Below are 12,089 nucleotides of genomic sequence, written 5' to 3'. Positions count from 1 at the left end.
GGGTGGCTATGTGAACAATCTAAAATTTAACATGTTTCGATTTGTTTAACACTTTTTTGTTTACCACATGATTCCATATGTGTTATTTCATAGTTTTGATGTCTTCACTATTATTCTACAATGTCGAAAATAGTAAAAATAAAGAAAACCCCTTGAATGAGTGGGTGTCCTAAATCTTCTGAACGGTAGTGTGTGAATATATAGTTAGTTAGTGTGTGTATAAAGGTAAACAGGTGGGGTTCAACCCACCTGCTCTGAATGACCAGTCGCCTGTTGTGATGTGTATTTCACGATTCACATTTGTGATCATATGTGTTTTTGGACATTTGACACGACGTTAATGTCCATATCAGAACACTAGATGGAGGTAGATATCGCGAGATGACATGCAGTTAATGTCCATATCAGAACACTAGATGGAGCTAGATATCGCGAGATGATAGGTAACTAGAAGTACTATAATTAAACGTAAAGTGTGAAACTCCACCACCCTTTTCCCCCGTTATTTCTGGAACAGACGTCGTGTTACATTCTGTTCGTTGACAAATTAGCCTTTCGACTGTTTTGGTTTATTTTTCTAAACTCCTAATAGTTTTATTCACCAGTTACAAACAGCTTTACCTTGGAGTCAGACTTGTTTTGTAGTGAAATGAAGACCTTTCCGACCTCGGCGGTCTGGTGTTTAGGGATTCTGTTCATCAGTGTTTCATTGATAACGACAGGTAGGACACAACATTATTCCTTCATTATTTATCCTGTAGGCTATTTTATTATCTGAACATAATATTAACAAGAAAGAAATGGGGAGAATTCAAGTGCAGGAAATGTAGATGTCTTGTCGTCACTGTGTAGTTAGTTGTCTGATCAGACAGGACAGTTTGGGGTTGTGGTGGTGTCCATGACAGAGAAACACTATTTTCACGCTACTTGGATACGGCAGTGACTTTTTCGTAGCAGGTTAAGTGTTGGATATTGTTGGATATTCGCCTGTAGTTTTCCTTACGTCCATCAACAGCAGTTAGGGACCGTCAACATAGTGGCAAATCACATTTTTCTAATTTCAATAGCTCTTTAACCAATACTCCTAAAACTGTCAATACTGGTTCTAGCTAACCCGATGGCATAGACACACAATGCAAACACTTTTTGTCTATTCACATATCGCACAATTTTAAATTATTACAATTTTAGAATTTCAATAGCTCCTTGATCATGTGACCTACTGTTCTCAAACAATGTTCAAAATGTCCACTCAGTGGGCCTACACATTGCACACCCTTTAGTTTGTCCGTTTTAATCACACACAATTTTACAAACTTTCAAATTTCAATAGCTCCTTGGTCATGTGACCTACTGACTTCAAACAAGGGCAAATGATTGAAAGGGGGGATTATTTTCTGTTGCTTCTTCAGTCACCCGGTTGATGGTGCCGCTAGATACTGCGAGGGGTATTTGGTTCTCAAGCCTATAAATATTGCGCTGGCACTTGATGTCGATTAGGTGTTAAAACGCAGTTAAAGTTCGCTGAAGGTTAGTACCGGCAACTGATGTCCAGTTTGTAAGACAGAAAAGCCTCTGATGATGCCACCGGGCGTGACTCAGGGGCTGGGGGCAGCACTCAGGCTGGAGGTTGGGTTGGAGACTTAGTCTCTGAGCGGATAAAAGTGGGTGGGTCACCAGGTGCACAAGGAGGCCTCCATCAAGGCGCCCACTGAGTGGACATTCTGAACCTTGTTTGAGGTCAGTAGGTCACATAAACAAGGAGCTATTGAAATTCAAATATAAAAAAAAGTTTGTACTTTGTTTACGCTCCCTAACTAATTCAACTAGGAATTCAAAACACTGCTCACATTTCCACATGTTTATTAGCTTTGCAAAGTTAATTCATGTCTGAATTGTGAAAATGAGACCTGTGCAGTGTTGTGCGCAATTTTTCCAACAGCATGACACTTATTTGGAGTCTGTGGCTCAAGTGGTTAACAAACTATAGTTTTGGCAAGTCGGTTAGGACATCTACTTTGTGCATGACACAAGTCATTTTTCCTACAATTGTTTACAGATTACTTCACTTGTAATTCACTGTATCACAATTCCAGTGGGTCAGAAGTTTACATGCACTAAGTTGACTGTGCCTTTAAACAGCTTGGAAAATTCCAGAAAATGATGTCATGGCTTTAGACACTTCTGATAGGCTAATTGACATCATTTGAGTCAATTGGAGGTGTACCTGTGGATGTATTTCAAGGCCTACCTTCAAACTCAGTGCTTCTTTGCTTGACATCATGGGAAAATCAAACAAAATCAGTCAAGACCTAAGAAAAAAAATTGTAGACCTCCACAAGTCTGGTTCATCCTTGGGAGCAATTTTCAAACGCCTGAATGTACCACGTTCATCTGTTCAAACAATAGTATGCAAGTATAAACACCATGGGACCACGCAGCCGTCATACCGCTCAGGAAGGAGACGCGTTCTGTCTCCTAGAGATGAACGTACTTTGGTGCGAAAAGTACAAATCAATCCCAGAACAACAGCAAAGACCTTGTGAAGATACTGGATGCAATTGACTATTGATAGAGAATTAAATTAAAGGGGCATTCTGTAGTTGTTACAGTAATTTTGGAGTTAATGATACAGTGTATTGATAAAGTATTCAGACCCCTTTTACTTTTCCACATTTTGTTATGTTACAGCCTTATTTTAAAATGGATTAAATTACATGATTTTTCCTCATCAATCTACACACAACCCCATATTGACACATTGAAAACTGGTAAAAAAAAAGAATACTTATTTACATAAGTATTCAGACCCTTTGCTATGAGACTAAAAATTGAGCTCAGGTGCATCCTGTTTCCATTGATCATCCTTGAGATGTTTCTACAACTTGATTGGACTACACCTGTGGTAAATTCAATTGATTGGACATGATTTGGAAAGGCACACACCTGTCTTTATAAGGTCCCACAGTTGACAGTGTATGTCAGATCCAAAACCAAGCCATGAGATCGAACAAATCTTCCGTAGAGCTCCGAGACAGACAGGATTGTGTCGAGGCACAGATCTAGGGAAAGGTACCAACAATTGTCTGCAGCGTTGAAGGTCCCCAAGAACACAGTGGCCTCCATCATTCCTAAATGGAATAAGTTTGTAAACACCAAGACTCCTACTAGAGCTGGCCGACTGGCCCAATTGGGGGAGAAGGGACTTGGTCAGGGAAGTGATCTAGAAACAGATGGTCACTCTGACAGAGCTCCAGAGTTCCTCTGTGGCGATCGGAGAACCTTCCAGAAGGACAACCATCTGTGCAGCACTCCACTAGGGATGCACGATATATCGGTGAACATATCGGAATCGGACGATATTAGCTAAAAATGCCAACATCGGTATCGGCCCGATCTAGTTTAACGCCGATGTGAAAAACCGATGTCAAAGCTGACGTGCGTCCCTATATAACGTAGTTCCATGACGTAATGACGCCACGTAAAACAAATTGCGCTACACGTGCAACACAGCTTTCCAAAACTAACCCACATTGTGTCGATCGAGCAGTCAGCAAGTCCAGCAGTCATTTGAAAGAGTAAGAACATTTCAGCGAGACAACTCGAAGGTGAAATCCATTAATGGAATTCATTGCCCTTGACAATCAACCGTTCTCTGACGTGGGTGATGTTGGCTTTCGCAGCTGGTCGAGAACCGGTACACACTACCAAGTGCACTAATTTTCAGATGTTGCCCTACTGGAATTACACAGTAATACCGTCACTGCTATTAGCTTCATGACATACTATGGAACGCCGTTTGGGTCTTTGCGTGTCAAAAAAGATGCACGTTAAATAACACTATTTGAAGTGTTAAATAGGCTTTTTAATTTGACACGTCAAATAACGTGTGTGTGTGTGTGTGTGTGTGTGTGTGTGTGTGTGTGTGTGTGTTCTGAATTTCTACTATCAGTAGCACTGTCAAAGCTGTACATAAGTCTGCAAACACCGGCCACGAACAATGTGTTTACAATACCGCGTTGGTAATAAGGCATTATTTGTTCGACCGCAACTTCTGGGGTAGCTAGCTAGCATCAATACAACCAGCCTGAAAACAATGACCAGTAGAAACTGCAGTCATTTTAATTATTCTTACCAATGATTTAGGAATCCTGGTAAGTATTAGCTAGGTTGCCACTTGTTGTTCACCTATTGAAATTGAACTTCAGCTCATGAAAATAAATAGCTAGCCAGCTACTTAACCCTGTTGCCAAAAGCTAACGTTATCAGCAGCCAGCTAGCTTCATCTGGCTAGTGAGGCTTGACCGGAACGTGTTGTGTTGTGAAGCTAGCCACAATAAGGATACAGTATTTAGAGTTGGATGTAGTCATGGATACAGTATTTAGAGTGGGGTTAGATATAGTCATGGATACAGTATTTAGAGTTGGGTTGGGTGTAGTCATGGATACAGTATTTAGAGTTGGATATAGTCATGGATACAGTATTTAGAGTTGGGTTGTATATAGTCATGGATACAGTATTTAGAGTTGGGTTGGATATAGTCATGGATACAGTATTTAGAGTTGGGTTGGATGTAGTCATGGATACAGTATTTAGAGTTGGGTTGGGTGTAGTCATGGATACAGTATTTAGAGTTGGGTTGGATATAGTCATGGATACAGTATTTAGAGTTGGATATAGTCATGGATACAGTATTTAGAGTTGGGTTGGATGTAGTCATGGATACAGTATATGGAGTTGGGTTGCATGTAGTCATGGATACAGTATTTAGAGTTGGATATAGTCATGGATACAGTATTTAGAGTTGGGTTGGATATAGTCAGGGATACAGTATATAGAGTTGGATATAGTCATGGATACAGTATATAGAGTTGGGTTGGATGTAGTCATGGATACAGTATTTAGAGTTGGATATAGTCATGGATACAGTATTTAGAGTTGGGTTGGATATAGTCAGGGATACAGTATATAGAGTTGGATATAGTCATGGATACAGTATATAGAGTTGGGTTGGATGTAGTCATGGATACAGTATTTAGAGTTGGATATAGTCATGGATACAGTATTTAGAGTTGGATATAGTCATGGATACAGTATTTAGAGTGGGGTTGGATGTAGTCATGGATACAGTATATAGAGTGGGGTTGGATATAGTCATGGATACAGTATATAGAGTTGGGTTGGATATAGTCATGGATACAGTATTTAGAATGGGGTTGGATATAGTCATGGATACAGTATTTAGAGTGGGGTTGGATATAGTCATGGATACAGTATATAGAGTTGGATCTAGTCATGGATACAGTATATAGAGTGGGGTTGGATATAGTCATGGATACAGTATTTAGAGTTGGGTTGGATATAGTCATGGATACAGTATTTAGAGTGGGGTTGGATGTAGTCATGGATACAGTTTTTCCTAATCTTCTATTTTGACTTGAATTGTGTTGGTTATCGTTAATAAGTGCTGAATTTATTCAATTTCAAAGTAGTTTAGCCAAGGACTTTACTCGTCAGATTGTGCTGCCTTCCCCATTTTCTGTAATCATTTCTCAATGACGACTGCTGTTCCAGGAAATACAATTTCCGGGCTGCCATTCTTTTTGTTTGAGCAAATGTCTGTGCATGGCCCTAAATCTTCTCATCATGCTTCTAAACTGCCAAATCTGGAACAACAATCTGTTGAATCCCAGAGCAGACTAGGTGAACAATCTGTTGAATCCCAGAGCAGACTAGGTGAACAATCTGTTGATGTGTCCTTAAGCGAGGCACAATTGTTTTGCTTAGCTGCCCCACATGATAACCTGATAACCATCATGTTTGGCATGAGAGAACGGCTTCCACTAGTTACCACAGCCACAAAGTAAAATAGTTTCATATTTAAACATTTAAATTGCACAACAATTCCATGTGAATCTGATAACTAGAATGTGTAGACTTTCCAAGATACAGTTTGTCGTCCTGTCATCAGTAATAATGTCTCAGTCAACAACGGATCTGACATCATATTCATTAAGTACCAACGCATATTTTCAACTGGTTGGATTACCGAAATATGGTTCCGTTTCCAACCTTTTGACCAGACTCTCTATGTTAACAAAGGCTTTCCAGAGTCCCTCTGTAGAGTAGAGAGAGAGAAAAGGGGAAAGGTATTTATGGGGGTCATAAACCTCCCCCAACAGGCCAACTTTGAAGGCTATATAAACTCAGCAAAAAAAGAAACGTCCCTTTTTCAGGACCCTGTCTTTCAAAGATAATTCGTAAAAATCCAAATAACTTCACAGATCTTCATTGTAAAGGATTTGAGGAGGAGATCCACTGCAGTACTTAATGCAGCTGGTGGCCACACCAAATACTGACTGTTACTTTTACTTTGTTCAGGGACATTATTCCATTTCTGTTAGTCACATGTCTGTGGAACTTGTTCAGTTTATGTATTTGTCTGGACACTTTCCCTCTTCTGTAGTCATTCCTTAATCCTTTATTTCATAACATTTTGACCACCAACATTTTCTGTAGGCTACAGCATCGACCCGTTGGAACTGAAACTTGGCATGGACATTTATCCACAACACATTTGAACTTTCGGTCCGGTAGAAGATTTGGTTAGTGCCATTAGTGATGATATGATACAGCACACTGGCTGGCTATGGTGTGGCTGGGTCTGGGACAATGTACTGTCTGGGACAATGTACTGTCTGGGACAATGTACTGTCTGGGACAATGTACTGTCTTGGATGAGGGGTCTGGGATGAGGGGTCTGGGACAATGCACTGTCTGGGATGAGGGGTCTGGGACAATGTACTGTCTGGGATGAGGGGTCTGGGATGAGGGGTCTGGGATGAGGGTTCTGGGATGAGGGGTCTGGGACAATGTACTGTCTGGGATGAGGGGTCTGGGATGGTGTACTGTCTGGGATGAGGGGTCTGGGATGAGGGGTGTGGGGCAATGCACCACTGTTTGACGTGCTGTGAATTATATTGCAGCTCATTGGGCTTTATGGGAGCGGGACAAAATTAATTGACAACCCAAATCACGTGCCGGGTTTAACACATGATCATCTACACTGTTTTGAAGTGGATTTAATAAGTGGCATCAATAAGGGATCATAGCATTCACCTGGTCAGTCTGTCATGGAAAGAGCAGGTGTTCATAATGCTTTGTTAAGTCAGTGTGTAGTTTAATGGCAGCCTGCAGTACCCTGGTTGGCCTTCAACTTCAGGTACTTAATGAGAGGGGGCAGCACTGAGCTAGCCTGTAACGTCACTAGAGTAGCTCAAACTGTCTACATAAATCTCCCACATGAGACGCCATCTTAACCAACTTAATTTGTCTTCATTGCACTGTTGAGTCTTCACATAGGAATGAATGGTGTTTTGATTGATGGTCCAGTTTTCTCTGACTGTCATTTTGTTTTTCTCCAGAGTCGTCTGAGGTTCAGGTTGTTGCCTTAGCTGGTGATGACGTCATTCTACCATGTTCCCTGAAACCCAGTGTCAGCGCTGAGACCATGATGGTGAGGTGGACAAGATTTTTCCCGAGATTGGAAGTCGTCCATCTTTACCATGACGGTCGAGACTCCAATGTGGACCAGTCTCCATCCTACAGGGGAAGGACATCATTGTTTAATGAAGAACTAGAATAGACTAGACACTATATATTACACTGATTAACTACACTATATATTACACTGGTTAACTACACTATATATTATACTGATGAACTACACTATATATTTACACTGGTTAACTACACTATATATACTAAAGTATGTTTACAACTCTTTAAAATAGTAGATATGGCTATTTCAGCCACACCCGTTGCTGACTGGTGTATAAAATCAAGCGCACAGCCATGCAATCTCCATAGACAAACATTGTCATTAGAATGGCCCTTCTGAAGAGCTCAGTGACTTTCAACGTGGCACTGTCTTAGGATGCCAACTTTCCAACAATTCAGTTCAAGTTTCTGCCCTGGTCAAGTGTAAGTGCTGTTATTGTGGAGTGGAAACATCTAGGAGCAAAAATGTGTCAGCCGTTTAGTGGTAGGCCACAGAATCTCACAGAATGGGACCGCCAAGTGTTGAAGCGCGTAAAAATCGTCTGTCCTCGGTTGCAACACTCACTACAGAGTTCCAAATTGCCTCTGGATGCAACGTCAACACAATAACTGTTTGTCTGGAGCTTCATGAAATGGGTTTCCAGGGCCGAGCAACCGCACACAAGCCTAAGATCACCATGCTCAATGCCAAGTGTCGGGTGGAGTGCATACAATGACATTCTAGACGAGTCTGTGCTTCCTACTTTGTGGTAACAGTTTGGGGAAGGCTCTTTCGTGTTTTTGGATGACATTGTCCCTGTGCACAAAGCGAGGTCCATACAGAAATGGTTTGTTGAGATCAGTGTGGAAGAACTTGACTGGCCTGCACAGAGCCCTGACCTCAACCGCATCGAACACATTTGGGATGATTTGGAACGCCGACTGCGAGCCAGGCCTAATCGCCCAACATCAATCAATCAATCAAATGTATTTATAATGCCCTTTTTGCATTAGCCGATTTCACAAAGTGCTATACAGCAACCCAGCCTAAAACCCCAAACAGCAAGCAATGCAGATGCACGGTGGCTAGGAAAACTCCCTAGAAAGGCAGGAACATAGGAAGAAACCTAGAGAGGAACCAGGCTCTGAGGGGTGGCCAGTCCTGTTCTGGCTGTGCCGAGTGGAGATTATAACAGAACATGGCCAAGATGTTCAAATGTTCATAGATGACCAGCAGGGTCAAATAATAATTATCACAGTAGTTGTCGAGGGTGCAACAAGTCAGCACCTCAGGAGTAAATATCAGTTGGCTTTTCACAGCCGAGCATTCAGAGTTAGAGACAGCAGGTGCTGTGGAGGGAAAGAAGGAGAGTTGAAAACAGCAGGTGTGGGACAGGTAGCACGTCCGGTGAACAGGTCAGGGTTCCATAGCCGCAGGCAGAACAGTTGAAACTGGAGCAAGCAACACAACCAGGACTGGGGACAGCAAGGAGTACATATACTTTTAGTCATGTAGTGTATCTACCTAATGTTAGATAATAGCAGGTGTCCACATACTTTTGGTCATGTAGTGTTTCTACCTAATGTTAGATAATAGCAGGTGTCCACATACTTTTGGTCATGTAGTGTTTCTATCTAATGTTAGATAATCGCAGGTGTCCACATACTTTTGGTCATGTAGTGTATTAATCTCATGATTCAATGATTATTTAATTCTCACTATCTTTATTTAATTTTTACAGATGAACTCAAAGAAGAGCTGAGTAAGTAGTGTGTGTCTGTGTGTGTGTCTGTCTCTGTGTGTGTGTCTCTGTCTCTGTCTCTCTTTGTCTCTGTCTCTGTGTGTGTGTGTGTGTGTGTGTGTCTCTGTCTCTGTCTGTGTGTGTTCACGTGTGTCTGTGTCTGCAATGTCATGTTAAGGTTTGCTCACCAACGTGTGTTCTGACTGACTATCTATCTATCTATCTATCTATCTATCTATCTATCTATCTATCTATCTATCTATCTATCTATCTATCTATCTATCTATCTATCTATCTATCTATCTATCTATCTATCTATCTATCTATCTATCTATCTATCTATCTATCTATCTATTCTATCTATTCTGTCTATCTGACTGACTATCTGTTCTTGTCCTCAGGGAGAGTTATTAGAGACCACCCAAATCCAAAACCATTCTCCAGGTGGTCAACAGAAAACACAGACTCCTTCCCAAGGTAATCACAGTCTTAATGATTCTAATGTTTCCTAGAATTACTGGTCAGTTTATTATGGTGTTGTTGCTTCATTTTAAATCTGCATATCTTTAATAGTCTGAGAGGATTGAAGAGATGGAGATGGAGTCTTTACTGGCTGCTGGACCAAAGAAGGATGATCTGGATGATCTGGAGAGGGGAGGAAGAGATTAGTTACTATAGACTATAACTATAGAGAGACAATACCTTTCTATAGAGCTGAGTTACTATAGAGAGACTATAACTATAGAGCTGAGTTACTATAGAGAGACTATAACTATAGAGAGACTATAACTATAGAGCTGAGTTACTATAGAGAGACTATAACTATAGAGCTGAGTTACTATAGAGAGACTATAACTATGGAGCTGAGTTACTATAGAGAGACTATAACTATAGAGAGACTATAACTATAGAGAGACTATAACTATAGAGAGACTATACCTTTCTATAGAGCTGAGTTACTATAGAGAGACTATACCTTTCTATAGAGCTGAGTTACTATAGAGAGACTATAACTATAGAGCTGAGTTACTATAGAGAGACTATAACTATAGAGAGACTATAACTATAGAGAGACTATAACTATAGAGTGGAGTTCCTATAGAGAGACTATAACTATAGATCTGAGTTACTATAGAGAGACTATAACTATAGAGAGACTATAACTATAGAGAGACTATAACTATAGAGAGACTATACCTTTCTATAGAGCTGAGTTACTATAGAGAGACTATAACTTTAGAGCTGAGTTACTATAGAGAGACTATAACTATAGAGCTGAGTTACTACAGAAAGACTATAACTATAGAGCTGAGTTTACTATAGAGAGACTATAACTATAGAGCTGAGTTACTATAGAGAGACTATAACTATAGAGAGACTATAACTATAGAGCTGAGTTACTATAGAGAGACTTTAACTTTAGAGCTGAGTTACTATAGAGAGACTATAACTATAGAGCTGAGTTACTATAGAGAGACTATAACTATAGAGCTGAGTTACTATAGAGAGACTATAACTATAGAGAGACTATAACTATAGAGAGACTATAACTTTAGAGCTGAGTTACTATAGAGAGACTATAACTTTAGAGCTGAGTTACTATAGAGAGACTATAACTATAGAGCTGAGTTACTACAGAAAGACTATAACTATAGAGAGACTATAACTATAGAGCTGAGTTACTATAGAGAGACTATAACTATAGAGAGACTATAACTATAGAGCTGAGTTACTATAGAGAGACTATAACTATAGAGCTGAGTTACTATAGAGAGACTATAACTATAGAGCTGAGTTACTATAGAGAGACTATAACTTTAGAGCTGAGTTACTACAGAGAGACTATAACTATAGAGCTGAGTTACTATAGAGAGACTATAACTATAGAGAGACTATAACTATAGAGCTGAGTTACTATAGAGAGACTATAACTATAGAGAGACTATAACTATAGAGCTGAGTTACTATAGAGAGACTATAACTATAGAGCTGAGTTACTATAGAGAGACTATAACTATAGAGCTGAGTTACTATAGAGAGACTATAACTATAGAGAGACTATAACTATAGAGTGGAGTTCCTATAGAGAGACTATAACTATAGATCTGAGTTACTATAGAGAGACTATAACTATAGAGAGACTATAACTATAGAGAGACTATAACTATAGAGAGACTATAACTATAGAGCTGAGTTACTATAGAGAGACTATAACTATAGAGCTGAGTTACTATAGAGAGACAGTAACTTTCTATAGAGACCTATCCCTCCTAACAAAGCTGAGTTTCTGAGTATATAACTGAGTGATATGAATCTTGGTGAGACAGAGTCATTTGATCAACGTGTTGGTCACTACTCTATAATCCACTTCCAGTAGTTAGTTCTTTACTCTTTGAAGTTTTACTTCATTTACTACATGTGGTTTCCATGGTTTCCATGTTTGTTGACAATCCATTGGCTCCGTTCTGTTCCTTTATTGTGAGGCTCCTTTATCAGTTCCTGATAAAACCATTTATTGAAATGTTTCTGTTTTAGCTTCAATGTGCCTGTTTTTATTTGACTTTTTTAACCTGTCTGGGCTAGGGGGCAGTATTGAGAATTTTGGAAAAATATGTTCCCATTTTTAACTGCCTCCTACACCAACTCAGAAGCTAGAATATGCATATTATTGTTCAGGTTTGGATAGAAAACACTCTGAATTTTCTAAAACTGTTTGAATGGTGTCTGTGAGTATAACAGAACTCCTATGGCAGGCAAAAACCTGACAAGGTTTCAAGCAGGAAGTACCCTGTCTGACAAGGAGTCGT

At 39.9% G+C, this 12,089-nt stretch overlaps 1 long non-coding RNA gene across 1 annotated transcript; it reads left to right on the top strand.

Annotated features, from left to right (window-relative positions):
• Positions 1–474: 474 nt before the first annotated feature.
• On the top strand, positions 475–7,500 carry LOC115194789 (uncharacterized). Its single transcript, XR_003878482.1, has 2 exons — positions 475–722; positions 7,426–7,500. It is a non-coding gene; the product is annotated as an uncharacterized LOC115194789 (long non-coding RNA).
• Positions 7,501–12,089: the final 4,589 nt, after the last annotated feature.

This window comes from Salmo trutta, chromosome 5, assembly GCF_901001165.1.
Source record: "Salmo trutta chromosome 5, fSalTru1.1, whole genome shotgun sequence".
Classification (NCBI taxonomy): Eukaryota; Metazoa; Chordata; class Actinopteri; order Salmoniformes; family Salmonidae; genus Salmo; species Salmo trutta.
This window is presented reverse-complemented; position numbering and strand designations above follow the sequence as displayed.